At 44.5% G+C, this 18,440-nt stretch overlaps 1 long non-coding RNA gene across 1 annotated transcript; it reads right to left on the reverse strand.

Annotated features, from left to right (window-relative positions):
• Positions 1-2,863: 2,863 nt before the first annotated feature.
• LOC119373392 (uncharacterized) lies at positions 2,864-17,804 on the reverse strand. The gene is made up of 4 exons (XR_007417932.1): positions 17,669-17,804; positions 17,514-17,608; positions 5,661-5,756; positions 2,864-3,046 (listed from the first exon to the last, which is right to left on the reverse strand). It is a non-coding gene; the product is annotated as an uncharacterized LOC119373392 (long non-coding RNA).
• Positions 17,805-18,440: the final 636 nt, after the last annotated feature.

An 18,440-nucleotide genomic window follows, 5' to 3' on the forward strand; every position in this document is an offset into this window, starting at 1 on the left:
CGTTGAAGTCGTCTTAGGTGAGTACATAAAGGACCCTGCGAGTTCAATCGGCAATCACCCAAGTGGTTATATTGCACTCTCTTCCGCCTTTCGATCAATATACCCACACTGCTTCCCCGGAAAAACATTCGACGTGTCACACAAGCCCCCTTACTTCCTTGTGCTTGAGACCTACCTGGTCGTTTATCTCGACGAGAGCAGTTTACGTTATCCAGGCTTCGTGTGGGGCTTACGCACACCCCGTCTATATGAGCTCTGGTGGCATCAGTACGGCAGTTCCATTGTGGCTTTTTAGCGACACCACACTGAACAATGGGGCTGTGACATCCTGTGCACCTGCGCAGCTCCACTTTTAACCCGCAGTCGCAATCTACGAGCCATTGATCAAAGTAGGCAAGGTAGCCTTTGTTCATTAAACCTTGTGCCATGGCATCACTTCCTGCTAGAATTTATCACGAATCAAACTTCTTCAGGTATCGTATGGCACATGAAATGCAAAAAAGCAACCGATTGTGAAAACACTGAAACATACAAAGTCTTAGTTTCAGCAAGCTTTAATGCGCACGAAAACACTTGTATAAGCATCCTTCATTTGAAGTCACTGCACATGCGTGGGAAGTTTTGAGAGATGGTGCCGAGCAGTCATCGCTTGCCACCGTCAGCCGGTAGCAAAAGGGTAACAGTTACTATATTTGCCTAGGCCTTCCACCTGTTGCGCGGCACGAAACTGCCGCGGCACACCGTGGAGGACCTTTGCGCCAGTGCTCACTGTCTTGCACGCGTACTCATGCAAACCGTAATTAAACTTTTCAGCGGGATATCAAGGGGCTGATATGCCAGGGCTCCCAACCAAAACTTCCTTGCTTCGACAAGGCGTTCAAGCTGGTAGAACGTCTGATGCAACCAGCGTCAACACCAGCTGATGCAACAAGGCCAGGGTCTGATGCAAACCCCGGCAACTCCTGCGATGCGTCTGACGCAACCGACGGAATTTTTTCACGCAACGAGCGGCAAGCCCTCTCCTCTAAGGGTCCGATTGAAGCCAGCGACCAACCGCGGTTCCTGATTGGAGGCTTGAACTATTGGCTGACGCAAGCGATCGCCCAGGGGTATAAAAGAACTAAGCAGCGCGGAGAGAGGGTATGCGAGCGAAGAAATCCCGGGTCGTCGTCACACCTCTTGCGAGCCCACTAACCTGTCGGGCCCAGTGCCGAATATGTAACGGCTCTGTTTATATGTACATAAACTTTGCCTTAACTGACCGTTGCCTTGTCCCCTCCGTCTATCAGCTCTGTGCAGCTCTGTGCAGATGCAGCCGCAAGCTGAGACACCCGATACCCAACAGGGCACAGAAAAGCTAGAAGAATTATTCCAAGTGGAACTGTGCGGAAACGCGACTGCCTCCAACTTTTCAATAAAAACATGCCCGCTTGCTGCCCACATTAAAACGTTCATTATGCAATGCCAGTCAATTGGGTGGCTGACAGCGACAATTATTGTCTCACTTAGCGTCCTCCTGGATAAAAAAAACTTATCTGCAAAGCCAGTTTTCACGTACCTCCCAGTGCTGAATTTTAAGCGAACCGTAAAGCTTAAATTTGGACATCCTGTATGCTCTACAAGGAAAGCAGAAAAATATTTCAGAAAAAACTGGTTGAAGTATTTCGACTGACTGACCAGCAGAGACCCCTCTTGTTTTGAGCGGAACAACCGGTGCTGAGGCCAGTTATTAGGGATTTCGCTTACAAGAGCCGCTGGCGCTTCCTCGCTGTGAGCGGCTAGAGTGTACTAGAACAGGGGAGTGCTCGGAACAAGCTTCGAAAGTAAAGCCCAAACAGGGTCAATCTGCTTGTGGCGCTGCGATCGGTGTTCTGCAGTGTGTCGTCGTATAGATGTTGCGCGCGGCTCCGCCGAAGTGGTGCAGGAGTAGAATGCCCACTTCCCACTCAGAAGGCCCGGGTTCGAATGGCAGCTGTAGATGGTAGGTTTTCATTTTTAGTGTAACATTTTATAGCTGTATTGGTTTTCTTTTGTTTCGTAAAACTAGCTTCAGTTGCTACGCGTTGCTTCAAAAAGTAACGCAAAATGTGAAGGTAGAATAAATTTCTTAGTGAGCGTAGTTATTTGCAGCGCCACTGCCCAGGATTGAACAAAAATGCAAAGTACGGCCTACAAGATTTTTGCGAATACGAGACTCAAAACAAGATTTGACAGTTTACGTTACTTTTTGATGCAACACGTAGCAGCTGCAGCGAGTTTTAAGAAACAAAGGGAAACCAATGCAGCTACGAATGGTGACACTAAGAATAAAAACCGACCATGTACAGCTGCGATTCGAACCCGGGCCTTTTGAGTAGGAAGCGGTCATTCCACCCCTGCACTACTTTGGCGGAGCTGCGCGCAACCATTAAACGACGACGCATTGCAGACCAACGATCGCAGCGCCACAGGCGGGTTGACCCTGTTTTGGCTTCACTTTCTGCACATGGGAATCCGATGCCTTGCGCAGCGGCCGCTCATTTCGACACGGTGCGCTCCCCTGTTGTTTCGCTCGAAGCACGTTTCAGAGCGCTGCATTACGGTAACGCATGAGCGCAGTCAAATGGTTTTTATTTTATATTTCGCGGCTTTTTTTTTAGTGGGCGAGAAAAATCATCAAATACCATTTACATTGCCAGAAAAATGGCATCAGTCTTTTAGGGCCGGGTAACAAACAGCCCGTAATCCTGAAGTCAACTTTAAAAACTTTTGCACAACTGACCTCAGGTGATAAAGTAATAAGTACAATGAAAGTACCACAAGTGACATACGATGGCAAATCACCAGTTCCGGGCTTCGTTCAGTTTTAAGGAAGCATCTTATTTATTATTTCAATCAAGTTACGTGTAGCACCCTCTACTTACGCACTGCTACCGCGTGTCCTGGCAAGAATGATTATATGTGGTTCTGATTGTCTTTCCTTCCGTCAGCCGCTGATAATAACGTACGCAGCTCGAATCGAGATGTTTAATTGTTTCTTGCTTCACACGGATATCATAGTAAGGCCCTAGAAAGAAAGAAGTCTTAAATTTGCGCAAAGATATGAATTTGCAATGAAGTAGTAAGGATCTTTTCATAATGACTAACGATTCCCTGTTGAGAAATAAATGACTTTTATCTATGAAAATCTTACAAAGTAGCGAGGTTTCAAGCAATACGATTCATAACTGCACCATGAATGAACAATCCGCTAGTTCACCGCTCTCATCTCAGCTAGCGGGCCACAGTCCCGAAATTTAGTCTTCCGCGAGCGGCGGTATAGTATAGGAGCTTGAAGCGGGGGATGAGTTTGAACATAATGTCAGCTAATGTTGCCATTTGCTAGAGGGCCTTTATGAAATATGGCCACATCTCAAAAAAGGTGATTTTTGAAGGGGATTTCACGTCAGATTTTGGGAAATATATCGATACTTATCTCCCTAACAAATGTCAGCTGGATGGCGATTCTGAAATTTAGAGCATTTGTTTCACAGTTATGTTTCAACACATGGTGACCGCATGGGGTGCCTCACGTAAAGAAATGCGTGAGACCAGTCATGTATGCGTAACTAGGGAACCTACTTTTCTTTTGAATATATATATATATATATATATATGTGTGTGTGTGTGTGTGTGTGTGTGTGTGTGTGTGTGTGTGTGTAGTTTCACAAGAATATTCCTGGCCATTGTTTTATTTATATCAAAGGAAGTCACAGTGAAAAACATGACATTTATTCTGAGCTTTCGGCCAGAGACCGTCCTTTAGCAATGATAACATTTGTGCATTGCGTCACAGTAGAAGAACAACTTTCCGTAATGCCTGCATATTACACACACCGTCGTGATTCCTTCGGACGTGACAAGGGGAGGGGTCAGAACAACAGCAGCAACAAAAAAATGGTCTGGGAGAGAGTGCGGGAGACAGCTATACTGACACATAGAATCGCAATTACGCAGTGCAAAAATATTATCTTTGATAAAGGTCGGTCCCTGGGCGAAAGCTCAGAATAAGTCTTTTTATGTTTTTCACTGTGACTTTCTTTCATATAAATAAACGAATAGCCAGGACTATTCTTCTGAAACTTTATAACAATGGCTACAGGATTCATCACAACATCTAGCATAAGATTTAAATTACCCATTTGTCTAGCAGCATCGATCATCATCGGCGATTCGCAGTGTAGATACGCTCACAACCACTTTGCACTGGACGTGAAGGAATGCCAGCTTTGATCTCACAATCCTGTAGAAGAATTCAAGACGCCCTCTCTATTCTAGACTTCGTGCCCAAGCCGACAACATCCATCTTTCTCCATGTTGGCACCAACGATTTCTCGGAGATGTTTGCCGGAGTGGCCTTCAAGCAGTATCGGACTGTTTTGGAGACCATCCCCCGCGACTGCCCCAACATCAAGACGGTGTATACCACACCAGACGGTGTTATAACTGACCACTGCGTCAATGGAAATGTTCGCACGTCGGCTATTTCGTCTTATATTGAGATAAAAAGAAACAATGCTATTGTGCCTACTTCCGTTAATGGATTATTAAATGGGTGAGACAGATGTAGAAGAAGGTGTAGCCCTCGAACCAGGTATAACATATAGGATTCATTTAGAATCGTTGAACTGGAAAGGTAGCTGGAGCGAACGTTTCGACAAGCGGACAAACTTCATCTAGGAAGCAACCAGCTGCATTAGCAGATTGTATGTACAGGCTTTGTGGCTCTCCCTCAACCATAAAGTGAAGGAGGAGAAAAAAGCAAGTGCGAAAATTGGGAGCAAGGAAATAAATAACAGGAGGGGCAACAGAGATAGGAGTAAAATGCAATATGTCAAAGAGAAAAATATAAAGGACTGAAACCAATCGTGGGGCTGAGGTACCAGGGTTGGCTACGGCTTTTGCTTCGCGCTGGGGGAAGGTGCTTCGTGCTGAGTAAATCAGCTGGGATTCTGGAAATTCGCGTCGTATTATTTCGCGATAGAACTTTGCCGAAATGCAATGGCACCCATTCCCACATCTTCACTCGTGCGGTTGAGCGGGAGTGTGCACTCCTGACACATACACGCTGCCCAGGAAGGCACTTGCTGCCTTGATGAAGAGAAGTCGACATGCCGAAACGTTGGCTCTAGCAGCTCTCCCTGTGCGACAATTTCCGATTGCTCGAAACCTCTCTCTTCTCCCGAAGTTTCTTTCTTCTTTGGTAATTTCAATTAAAAAATATATTACAGGGAACTGCGCCTTTGCCTTATAGCATTCATTCGCATCGCACTAAATGTAGCCTAATCTTACCATAACTTCACTCTTTAGCGTTCAACACATGCTAAGGAAAAAGGACGCGAGCATTTGCGTATCTGATGTTTTAAAACACACGCACATTTACATACAACACAAGGCCGAAGGTGGAGAAGTGTAACGAAAAGTTATCCGTTGGTGACGCCTTAACGAAGCAAAGTAGGGCGGCACATGCATCTAAGAGTTGATATAATTGTGCAAGTCACAGGTGCTTCTGGAAATTTCAACCGGATACTACACATCATAAGACATCTCACCCTGAAAACCTTTTACTTTTTTACCCTATCTGCATTTTTTGAAGTACGTTTCGCGTCTATCGAAAGAAGTTTTTAACTTAATTTTCATACCTGTGTATTTTGGCAGGAGAAATACAGCAAAGACGCCGCATTCATAATTTTGGGAGGGGTACATTAGTGTCTCAATTGATGTGTTGCCGCCAGTGCCTGTTAAAGAAAAGAACAAATTATTGCAACGTAAAAATTTAGGAAAGTATTTTGCACTTTTATTTTATTATTAGCTGAAGAAAAAAAGTCACAGTTTCGCCGCAACGGCGAAGCAATGATTGCGATAGCAATAAATTGTAACGTAACGCGAAGAACGGAAAGCAGCTCGAAATTGCCAGCGCGTCGCTCGAGCCCAAAGGACGCACGAAAAGAACGCATACAGGAGGAGCGCGAACTAATGCGTCACAGCTCGACACTTGAAGCGCACTGCTCAAACATATAGCAGGGCGCACGAAACAAACGAACAGGTACACACAAGACGAGCGCGAACTGTCACAATTGATACTTATTTCTATTTGAACAGCGCGCTCCTTTCGCAAACGCGGCCGCTGCAGCGAGCGAAGCGAAGCACCCCACCGGCCGCCCCTTCTTTCCTTGAGATAAGCGCACGAAAGCGACGACGCCCTGTAGAGCGAACAGCAACGGCGTTCGCAGGGGCGGGGCGACGATCTTTAAAGCGTGCAACACGCGCGCACGTCGCGCCATCTATGTGGCCACTAAGAAAGCATGCTGAATTACATGGTGTATATAAATATCTCGCCGTTAGCAGGCTGAGAGACGGTGCTGTCGTGGCCTAACGTCTAACGCGGCGGGCTGCAAAGCGAGAGGTCGCCCGTTCAATTCCGCGCGTCGGAAAGAATTTCTTAATTATTTTTCTTTGTGGCCTTTCTATATATATACATACTTATACATATACGGTGAATGACGGCGACGGGGACGGACATTTTCCAGCCGAGACTGTCCATATAATTGCTATCGAAATAATATTTTAATATTCATGCAAGAAGGAAATTAATCAAATGAAACAAAATCTCAATTACTCGCATGTAACAAGAACCTACAACGGACGCGACGTGCCACTCAACCAATGGCACCACAAGTGAAACTTCTACTGTGTTCATGTGACGAAGAGCTGTTCAGGTACAAATGCACCCTACCCTTTCTTGCGGCCACGCGTATGTTATGCAACCTCTTAATCGATGGCCAAACAGCTTTTTATATGCATTAAACATTTCGCAGTAAGGGAGGCTGTGCTGTGCAGACGCGCAATCTCTGCATATGGTATTGCTCCAAAACAAGAATTAATATCATCCACCGAAACTCACAGGATATGTCTTTCCCAATGAAGTGTCTGTCCTGGAATGAGTATACAAGGCGTCATTGACCTTTTAAATATTAATATCTCGGGTTTAATGTCCAAAAACCACGATATGATTGTGAGAGGCGCCGTAGTGGAGGGCACCGGAAATTTAGACCTCCTGGGGCTCTTTAACGTGCACTAAATCTAAGTACATGGGCCTCAAACATTTTCGCCTCCAGTCGTCGCAATATCCAGTCGTCACGCCATGTGTAGCATCAGAGGACGGATAAGCAATGTTGTAGCCTCCTGCCCTATTGTGAACTCTTACGCTTCCCTTTCATCGAGTCCTTGTTTCTTCATTCGTTTTTTCCATAAACCCACTTCATAGTTTGCGCTGTCGGTTCTATTTCTTGAGGTGTGTCCTTCCTAACTTCTTTTGTCCCTGTAACTGTAGCGCAGTTATCATACAGTAGCTCAAGGCAGGCTAATAATGGTGAACGAACGCAATTATGTGTATGACATGAGATCTGTCTTCTGAAACATAGATCTAACAAAATGAAATTCTTTCACTTGAAAGACGAAGGGGTATCTTAAGAGGAAACCTTAGTTATATATGAAGTTATTTTTATTGCTGTACCAAATATATGGACACGCCCTGTTAGTTTTTGCCGTGTTGCGCGCACGGGAACACACACACACAGATATATATATATATATATATATATATATATATATATATATATATATATATATATATATATATATGTATATATATATATATATATATATGTGTGTTCCCGTGCGCGCAACACGGCAAATATATATATATATTTATATATATATATATATATATATATATATATAATGGGTGTAACACAACGGAGGTGTAGTCAACAGTGATATAAATATTTATTTCCCAACAGTTTCGGCCCTTCCTCGGGAGATAAGTTAAACTGACGTCGAAGTTCGAACTTGCTTCTTGCCGCGTCCCTCTCGCGTTCAAGGACATTTCAGAGGGTGGGGGCGATAAATTACGGAAAAAAAGAACAAAAAAAGAAACAACGAGGGAGAACACCGACGAAGTCAGAAAACGAGGCGAGGAAAAGAAAAAAAAGGCCAACTGTGCATGGCATGAAGTCGTTGAAGGTGTTTGCCGGTTCGCGCCGGGCCATCCAAAATTGTTGTCGCGGAGGGCAGGGTGAGGCACGTGAGGGAGGAGTGTCCCCCTAACAGATGATTTTAGTCTGTCCGGCACACCGCTATACGCAAAATGCCTTGCGTGCACCGGAATACCGGGTGTGTACTGCGCATGCGTATGCCCGGTAAACATGGCCGCGCCGCCGAAAGCGATTGCCGTCCACTTCGAATCTATCAAGTGGCCGTCGCGCGCTCTGTCGCTCGTTATTTCCGAGCAGATGTTTTTTCACGTCCTTAAGCTTCGACAGCAGGGTATCCGGGGCGATTCGGCACCGTTTTCGAGAGCCATACTCAAATAATCAATGTGTACGCTTAGCGAGTGACAATCCCGGAACCTCGGAGGACATACATTACGTGTTTGTTTGTTGTTTTTCTCCTCCATAGCTGGCGCCACTTGACGTGGCGGCAGCTACGGCACACGCTATCCGGCACACGCTACGCCTTCGCATTACCGGAATACCGCACATACCAAAATCCTCTAATGACTTGGCTTTCCGCCGTTCATCTCCGCCCGCTCCTTGTGAATAGGCTCCCAGTGGTAGGGGAGCGTAAGCACTTTATATTGTACAAGTAGTGAAAAAAATGAACAAAAAATAAACAAAAAAGAGAAAAGCAAGAAAGTAAAAGACACTGCACACGTACGAGCCAATCAAGAAACAGGCATGGTCCCAATTAGGATTCCGTATTGAAAATTCAATTTGCATTATCTATCGGAGGCATAAGAGTCTTCCAGGGTCATCATTGATGCCGGCTGTTAATGTTCTAAATTTAAAGATAAAATATGCCTCACGTTGTTCGCGCGCGCGCGTGTTTTGGAAACCGGCTTGTAAAATATTTACGCTGATATTTTCAATGCTGTGGTTTGGCAAGCGTTGATGTCTGGATAAGGGTAGCTTCGGCAGTGAAAGGGCGTGGTACCGGTGATTATTAAACCGCAGCCAAATTGGCGTGTCCGTTTCGCCGATGTAGTCTTGCCCGCAGACGTTGCAATGTAGCATGTATATCACATTGCTGGAGTCACAGTTTAGGTTTTGGGTGATGCTGAATTTGAAATCTGAGAAGCTTGCCGTTAATTCACGCGTTGTGACCATGTGTGGGCATACCTTGCAACGAGCGTTTCCGCAGGGGCAGCACCCTGGCTCAAATTTGGCGACGTTTGTTTTTGCTCTGACAAGAATGTCCTTCAGGCTTTTATAACTGCGGTACATCATGCGAGGTGGCTCCGCGAAGAATGGAAGTCAGTCGTTTGCGTTGCCTGATTATGTTGAAGTGGCGGGAAAGTATGATGTTAGCTCGTGGCACTGATGAGGAGTAAGTTATTACAAGATTTGTTTGTGAAGTTGTTTTGGATACTGTTTTTGGCTCCTTAAGTATGTCATTCCGGTTTACGTTGCAAGTACGTAGTATGGCATCGTCAATAATATCTTCGGGATAATTTTGTTGTGATGGGGAATTCTTTAGGCATTCTGCGTGTTTGTCAAATTCCAGTATATCGGTGCATATTCTTCGATACCGGTAGGCCTGACAATATGGAGTACCTGTCTTGGAATGTCTTGGATGGCTACTGTTGAAGTGTAGGTACATGTGCCGGTCTGTAGGCTTTCTGTAAACGTTTGTTGAAAGGCGTTCATTTTTGACCGAAACAGTCACGTCCAAGAAGTTAACGCTAGTTTTGGAAATGCTATACGTGACTTTGATTGATGGGATGAGCTCGTTGAAATCCCATATGAACCGTTGATGGCTCCCCTCTTCGTGGTTCAATATAATGAATATGTCGTCCAAGAATCATCTGTAATACAAAGGTTTCAAGGCGCGCCCCTCAATAAATGGGATTTTAAGAGATGTCATAAAGGTGCTCGCAAAGTTCGGGGCCATTTTTGTGCCCATTGCAGTGCCACTGACCTGAAGGAAGTGCTTGCCATTAAACTCAAAATGTTTATGGTTTAGTACAAGATCGAGAAGTTTAGACAGTACCTCGCCACTTACACCGGCCGATGAGTGAAATTTCACATACTCAGAAACCGTAACCCCAATTCCGTCGCGGTGGGGTATGTTAGTGTACAGTGAGCAGACGTCCATGGTCACCAGGAAGCTATCAAATGGGATGTTGAGACTAGAAGTTTTGCGGATAAAATGGTTTGTGTCCTTTAGGTGAGAGGAAAAAGTCGGTGGGACGTCTTTTATCAGGGAATTAACGAATTTTGATATATTTTCTTTTGATGTAGTGTTACTGGATACTATCGGACGTCTCGGATTGCCTGGTTTGTGTATTTCAGGGTGTAGATAGAAGCGACCGGGTACATAATGAGCATCCAACATCGCTTTTAGCATTTTGTCGGTAATTTTCCCCTCCCGGCGGATATTATTTAGCGTACCTTTTATCTTACTTTCAAATTCGGGAGTCGGGTCTTTTGGAAGTTCTTTGTAGAAGTTTGTGTCTGATAACTGCCATTCCCCTTCTTTTAGGTAATCCGACGTGTTTAGAATTACTATGCAACCCACTTTATCAGCAGGCTTGATGGTAATATCGGCGTTTCTTCGGAGTACATCGATTGCTTTTTGTTCTGGCTTTGATAGGTTGTTGCGAGATGGCCGATTTTTTTCGTACGCCCTGATTATATCGTTTTGGACAGCTGATATATACATACCAAGGTGTTTGTCCCTCTGCTCACTTGGACACCACGATTTGTCACCACCGATCAATCTATTCTCGCCTGGACTGTCTTTCCGATCATGAAAATATTCACAGAGGCGGAGATTGCGCGCAAAGTTATCGAAGTCCTGGTATAGATCAAACTCATGGAATTAACCGGACGATGCACCAAAGGTTAAACCCCTCGACAAAAGTTGGAGCTGCGTGGGTGTAAGCATTATAGTGGACAGGTTAAGGACATTGTTGCCACGAGTTTCTGAGTTCGCCCAGCTATCTTGTGGCGCGTGATTCTCAGCTCCATGTTCGAGAGTCGGGCCACTTTGACCAAGTCTATGCTGTTGTTTTGGGTGTTCATTTTTCTCTTTATTGCTAGGCTGGTGTACGTCAGATCTCTGGCCTTCTGTGGAGTCCCACCCCTAATTTCTGCGTGTAGTTGAACAGTGGAAGTTCTACTGTCCCGGTAAAATTTGCTCTCTTTTACTTTTGAAATTTCCTCTCTCTTTTTCGACTCGTAATCTTCCAATTCTCTTGGCTCATGCTCTCCGAGATTCGACAACGATTTCTTCGTGGTCTCGGTGACACTGTACTCGGCAGCCTTACGCTAACTATGGTCTGCAATGACCTGTGTCAATTCCAAGGGCGCTTCAAGTAACATTGCTTTCAACTTCTTGTTTTCGGTTTCACTTAGTGTAGACATTGCGGGGGTGCAAGCTAGGCGGAGGCCCTTAGGTGCAATTTGGTGAGATTAGCATTTGCTTGTTTGTTCGGCACGTTTTTCGTGTTGCACCCGTTTCTTAATAGTTTTCCTAATCGAGAGAAATGACTGGTACCATGAGTGTTTGAGATCGGCCGTACCTTTTGTGCCCTTGTGTCAATTGGAAGTCGCCGCCTTGGTCGTCGCCACGTACGTCCGCGTGGTGTTGTAGCGCCGCGCTGGTGGGAGCGGTGATGTTGTGGCTGCTAGGGCTCTGGGTGGTTCGTGTTCCTCGGCAGCCCGTTGCTGGGTGGGCTGGTACCGAAGTTGGGCGCGCAAGGGGTTGGCGCTGCTCTCCATGCCGCTGCACTCCTTTGGAGCTGAACTCTGATGTGTTGAGCCAGCAGCGCGATTCCCCCGAAGCTCGCGTGTAGGACATCTGCAGTCAGGAAACGTCTCAGTGGGAGGGCTTAGAATCCACATTCCACGTAGAAAACGCCGGCTCCCAACATCCGGCAGTGGCAAAGACGACGGGCCTCTTGTTGAAACGCTGCACTTCCCGATTGAACCAGGACACCAAGGGCCAGTTCGAGTCGCGACGTCGGCGATTCGGTGCACGGGGTAGTGACAGGCTTATGTGCACCGTTGTAATATCGGAGCGCACCTGTCTCACTCGTCGCAACGCTTCCCTCAACGAGTCCAGTGATTTCGAACATCCGGTCTTCAAGATGTCAGTGGTGCAACATGAAGCAACATCACCGCATTCTCCAGCAGGTACTCCAAGAGTGCAGGCCTATCAGAGTACATAGCACCACCGTATCAAAATGAAGCACGGAGTGGCTGGATCGTTCGAACTGAAGTGCGTATGAACATATCGCATGATGGAGTCTCCGATGACGGCGCACTTGTTAGGGTAATTTGGGTATCTTTGCGACAAACGCTCCATTGATGATGTGCTAGCAGCCATGGTTCAACGTAAGTGTAGAATGGGCCAGTTCTTCTCGAGTAATGGGTTTAACACAACGGAGGCGTTGTTGTGTGCGTTGTTGAACAATAAAAAATTCGCAGCGTGCGCGTTAACTAAAAGCCGAATTCTTCTGTCTCTCATTCCCCATTAGCAGCCATTGGCATGTTCCAGTAGGAAACGTTAGTAGAAGTAGAAGTGTAAGTGTTAGCTAAAAGCCGACTTCTTCTGTCTCTCATTCCCATTAGCAGCCATTGTTTACCTCCAAGGTAGTGCCTGGTGAGATTCCTCCTGTGCGTGATTAAACAATAAAAATTTTGTTCAAAACGCCGTTGATTGATGAAATAAACCAACGAAAGACGCCAGACATTTTCTAAAAGCAAAACGAAAGAACGCCAGATGTTTCTAAAGCAAAACGAAAAGACGCCAGCTGCTTAACGAAAGACGCCAGATGTTTTCTAAAAATGGTTTTCTAAACAGTGAAAATTCACAGCGTACATGTAAAATCAAAGTGAGCTGCAAGTCGTCATAACTCATCGAACCTTTAGTATAAACGCGCCCCATCTCACGTCGGTGATGATGTACTGGGCAGAATTCACGGAAGATTCACGGTTTACCGATGAACCTCTGCAGCTTCGCCCACTCATCATCATTCACTCCGTGGATATGCTGTGATTTTTTTTTAGTTTTTTAGTTTCTTCTCGTATTAACTTGATGTGTTTGAAGCGTACTTCAGAAGAAGTTTAAAAGTAAAAAATGATTTTAGTGCTGCGTAGATTTTCTGTTTGCGATCTCAGACTGTTTGCAGTTTAATGCTAGCGTGTGATTACTTTCCTGCGAAAAAAATAGATAAAGCGCAGATCTGATGTCACCCCCCCCCCGCATTTTTGTCCATGTGACGTGTAATCCAATAATTCTGTCATACCACTAGTGTGTAATGCCATATCAACTGCGTGTGCAATCTATCTTACTCTGTGTTCCTGACTTCACTGCCACGAGTCCGAAATGTGCGCGCATGAATCTATGTCGACTGCGTGTGACCGCTGTCTTATGTTGTGATTCTTGCTATCGACTTGTTACTTTGGCAAAGTCTGGTCCACCAGACGAAACCTTAGTGAAAATATACTGTGCCAAACCAACGAAAGTCGTAGTTTCTTTCTTCATTCCTTATTCTATCGGGGTCCGCGTGATTCTTTTCCCCCTTATATACAGGTTGTTTCAAGAAATGTGTCCAACATTCTAAAAAATCAGGAAAATGCGGTATTTGATTGCTGACTTCAGAATTGGTTTTTTCTGTAGTGGCAGAGATTTTAAGATGGCTAAAAAATTATTTGGGACTGTAATTAAAAAAGTTAAATTAATTAACTTTTTATTTAGTGGAGTTAGGTGGTTGTGTCAAATGGGAGAATTGAAGTTCTTCATGCCAGAAACCCAACCCAACTTTGAGATTTCGAAAAAGTTGCATCTAGTCATAATTACGATGTAATGAAATCCAACCAAATTAAATGGCGAAACCTAAACAGAAAAATAGAAGAACGCAACTGCCATATTCTTCTGAGACGTGAAAAATGAGTTAATGACTTGTTCTGTAGCGCTAGGCATCTTAAGATGGTTAGAGACATGACTAGAGACAGTAATTAAGAAAGTTAGATAATTAGCTTTTTAATTATTGGAGATAAGTGTCTGTGTCAAATTGGGGAATTGAAGTTCTCCATGCCTGAAACCCATCCCAGCATTGAGATTTCGAAAAAGCGGCCTCTAGTAATAATTACGAAGTAATGAAATTCAACCGAATTCGATGGCTTTCGCTGTTGAAAGCCATTGCATTTCGTTGAATTCCATTACGCCACAACAATTACTAGAGGAAGCTTCTTCGAAGTCTCAAAGGTCGGATGGATTCCTCGCATGAAGAACTCCACAAATTAAAAGATTAATTAATGTAACTTTTTTAAATACTGTCCCAAATGATGTCCTTAACTACCTTAAGGTTCCTGCCGCTAGAGAAAAAGCAATTCTGAAAGCTCTGAGCAAATATCGTATTTTCCAGATTTTTAGAGAAGGTTGGACATATTTTTTGAAACACCCTGTACATATGTATATATATATATATATATAACGGGAGAGATATTGCTTCTGAAATATTTTTCTTCGTGGCATTTATATACTATCATCATCATCATCATCAGCCTGTCTACGCCCACTGCAGGGCAAAGGCCTCTCCCATGTTCCCCCAATCAACCCGGTCCTGTGCTTTCTGCTGCCACGTAACACCTGCAAACTTGTTAATATCATCTACCCACCTAATTTTCTGTCTCCCCCTCAGGCGCTTGCCATTTCTTGGAATTCAGTCAGTTACCCTTAATGACCACCGGTTATCCTGCCGACGTGCTACGTGCCCGGCCCATATCCATTTCTTCTTCTTGATTTCAACTATGATGTCCTTAACCCCCGTTTGTTTCCTGACCCACTCTGTTCTCTTCCTGTCTCTTAAGGTTACACCTATCATTGTCCTTTCCATCGCTCGCTGCGTCGTCCTCAATTTAGGTTGAACCCTCTTTGTAAGTCTCCAGGTTTCTGCTCCGTAGGTAAGTACCGGTAAGATGCAGCTGTTATATACCTTCCTCTTGAGGGATATATATATATATGAAGGAAAGAAGTGTTAATTTCAAGGGCTCGTTTTCTTTGTTATACACAATATTAATGAGAACTAACAGACAATAATGCCAAGGAAAGTATAGGGGATTTTATTAGTAATAAATGTAAGGTAATTGTGAAGAAAGAAAAGTGGACGAAAAGGTAGCTTGCCGCGGGCAGGGACCGAACCTGCGACCTTCGAATAACGCGTCCGATGCTCTACCAACTGAGCTACCGCGGCGGCCATCCCCCCGTCCACTTTATAGGGTATATGTGCGCATTTAAACGTGGGAGCGTCAGTCAGCGCCACCAGTAGCCATGACGGCGAGTGTGGAACACTCTTTTTTCTGCCTGTTGGCGTCACGTAGCACGTGAACTTATTACGAGCTGGCAGCTGACCAATAATCCCTCGCATACTACCTGAAGGCATCAAGTCTGCCAGAACGAGACCCTCGCTATGAATGAAGGAAAGAAGTGTTAATTTCAAGGGCTCGTTTTCTTTGTTATACACAATATTAATGAGAACTAACAGACAATAATGCCAAGGAAAGTATAGGGGATGTTTTTAGTAATAAATGTAAGGTAATTGTGAAGAATGAAAAGTGGACGAAAAGATAGCTTGCCGCGGGCAGGGACCGAACCTGTGACCTTCGAATAACGCGTCCGATGCTCTACCAACTGAGCTATCGCGGCGGCCATCCCCACGTCCACTTTATAGGGTATATGTGTGCATTTAAACGGGGGAGCGTCAGTCAGCGCCGCCAGTAGCCATGACGGCGAGTGTGGAACACTCTTTTTCTGCCTGTTGGCGTCACGTAGCACGTGAACTTATTACTAGCTGGCAGCTGACCAATAATCCCTCGCATACTACCTGAAGGCATCAAGTCTGCCAGAACGAGACCCTCGCTATGAATGAAGGAAAGAAGTGTTAATTTCAAGGGCTCGTTTTCTTTGTTATACACAATATTAATGAGAACTAACAGACAATAATGCAATATATACATATATTATATATATATATATATATATATATATATATATATATATATATATATATATATGCCACGAAGAAAAATAATTCAGAAGAAATATCTCCCCCGTCTCTCCTCCGCGCGCCGCGTTCAACGAGTCGACCTCAGAGCATACGTCCCTATGCACACTAATGGCGAGCTATTTCTATAATATACTATTTAGCCTCGCGGCACGCAGGGTGAGGAGGCGCTTCACCTTGTTATCTTTATCACCAGTGAGATGGCGCTTCGGGCGCGCTTTAAAGGTCGTCGCCACGCTCGCTCTGCTGGTACCACGTGTAGTTTGCCCTAGAGGATGTGGCCGCCCGTGAACACGCGCTTATCTCGTGAACGGGGTGGTTTCTACATACGTCTTCTCCTTCCACCGCAAAGCTTGCGTTGAAGTTACACAGCGCACGAAGGCCACTTCGCTCGCTGCAGCGTCGAGCTCGCGAAATGAGTAAGCTGCTGGATAGACGATCTAAAGTAGGAGCTACTAGATTATGCATAGTCGACCCTTACAACGCGCTGACCAAACACAAAGAAGTAACTACTTTGACAATATTTAATTCGCGCTCGTCCTGTGTATACCTGTGCGTTCTTTTCGTGCTTGAGCAGCGCGCCGTAAGTGTCGAGCTGTGACAGTTGTTAGTTCGGCGTTCGTCTTTTGTGTATTCTTTTCGTGCGTCGTTTCTCCCTGATACACCACGCTGCAATCTCGAGCTGCTTGTCGTTCTTCGTGTGGCATTCCAATTTCTTGCTATCGCATTCATCGCTTCTCGCCTGCGGTGAAGCTGAGTTTTGGGTGATCTATTTTTATTTATTTATTTATTTATTTATTTATTTATTTATTTATTTATTTATTTATTTATTTATTCGTTTATTTACGAAGACTTACAGGTTCACAAAGAATCATACAGTGAGGAGGCTATAGGGTACAATGTAATATAATTATAGAGGATGCGTACACAGATTTAAAAATTATTATAGAATGAAGAAATCTGCATATTGTGGGCATTCACTAGACACATCTACCCTCCTCATACATGTTCTTCATCATGGGTGTTCGTCGTCTTCATCTGTAGTGGGAACTCGGCTTGATTGTGATCTGTTCCTCCGGTGTGGTCGCTTCACCGTGCCTTCGGGACCTAATAAATGTCGCGCTAATCGTTGCGTCACAATATAGCCCAATGATAGAGAATAAGATTGCTTATCTAGTGACGGGAAAATGCCAAAAACGAATTACTGTTTTCGAGATTTATGCAATGATGATATAAGCTTTGTAATGTCTTCATTACACAAATAGAAGTCACTGACTGGAAATGGCAAATTTCCGTAATTGTTCTTGTACTGAAACGTGTGTTGTCTAATAGATAAGACGTTTAAGAAAACTTTTAGTGAGCTCTTTCTAAGAGAACAAGCATCTAAGCGAGATGAAGGTGCAGGAGAGTGGTAGCTGCTTACCGTCTTGCCGGCGCACGACCATTGTATTATATATCGTGTCATTGTTTCTTTTTCCGTTGCGCAGCGTAAAGATTCCTTGTAGGTCATCTCTTCGCCTGTTTCGAAGGTATTATTAGTACACACGAAATATTGCAGCTGATGCTTTTGATACTTACACGGTGTTTCCAAAGAAATATATTCTTGAAAAATTTGTGTATTGAGCTGTTGTACTGTTTACATAGTCCATGTTACAAAATTTAGTAGTCTGCATGGTCGTGTTCACAATCCATATACTTGCATTTTCAGCGTAAAACTGCCAAAGAAACAAAAAGTGTCGCGTTATCTTTCTTATCTGTCTATATTACAGCGAGAGCTGCTATGAGATCACAACAACGGCCCTCGGGAATGAACCACATTAACATATGCAATATTGCGTGGTAGAAGAGTAAAATAACAACCAGGCGTCACAAAATGCGAATTACCGAACGAATGGGTTATTGAATGCTTCCACCGATTACAAAGGGCTCTGCCATAATTCTTTATCGTCATCAGCCACAACATCAACAAAGCGTACGTAATGTCTTACAGGTGTTTGGCGGGTACCACGGTTCTCCGCAGAATGACGGAAAATGGCGTAGTGGCTGCTTCCCCACTTCACAAAAATTATGATGATTTATAGCGTAGCGAGGTCCTCGCAAGTACACGTCTATTGGTTCCCAAGGAAACCAATGAGGCCCCCATAACCCACTTCAGCATGGTCTCGATAAAGTTATTTACATGTCTCTCTTTCTCACGTTAACGTTGGTTATGAAGCGCGGTGGGATAGTGAAGTAACGACAGGGCGTCACACAATGAGAATTACGTAACTAGTGGGTAGAATAAAGCATCCAACCAATTTCAAGCGGCTGAGCTATAAGTCGTCATCAGCCGTCGCATCAACAAAGCGCA

This window comes from Rhipicephalus sanguineus, chromosome 11, assembly GCF_013339695.2.
Source record: "Rhipicephalus sanguineus isolate Rsan-2018 chromosome 11, BIME_Rsan_1.4, whole genome shotgun sequence".
Taxonomy (NCBI): Eukaryota; Metazoa; Arthropoda; class Arachnida; order Ixodida; family Ixodidae; genus Rhipicephalus; species Rhipicephalus sanguineus.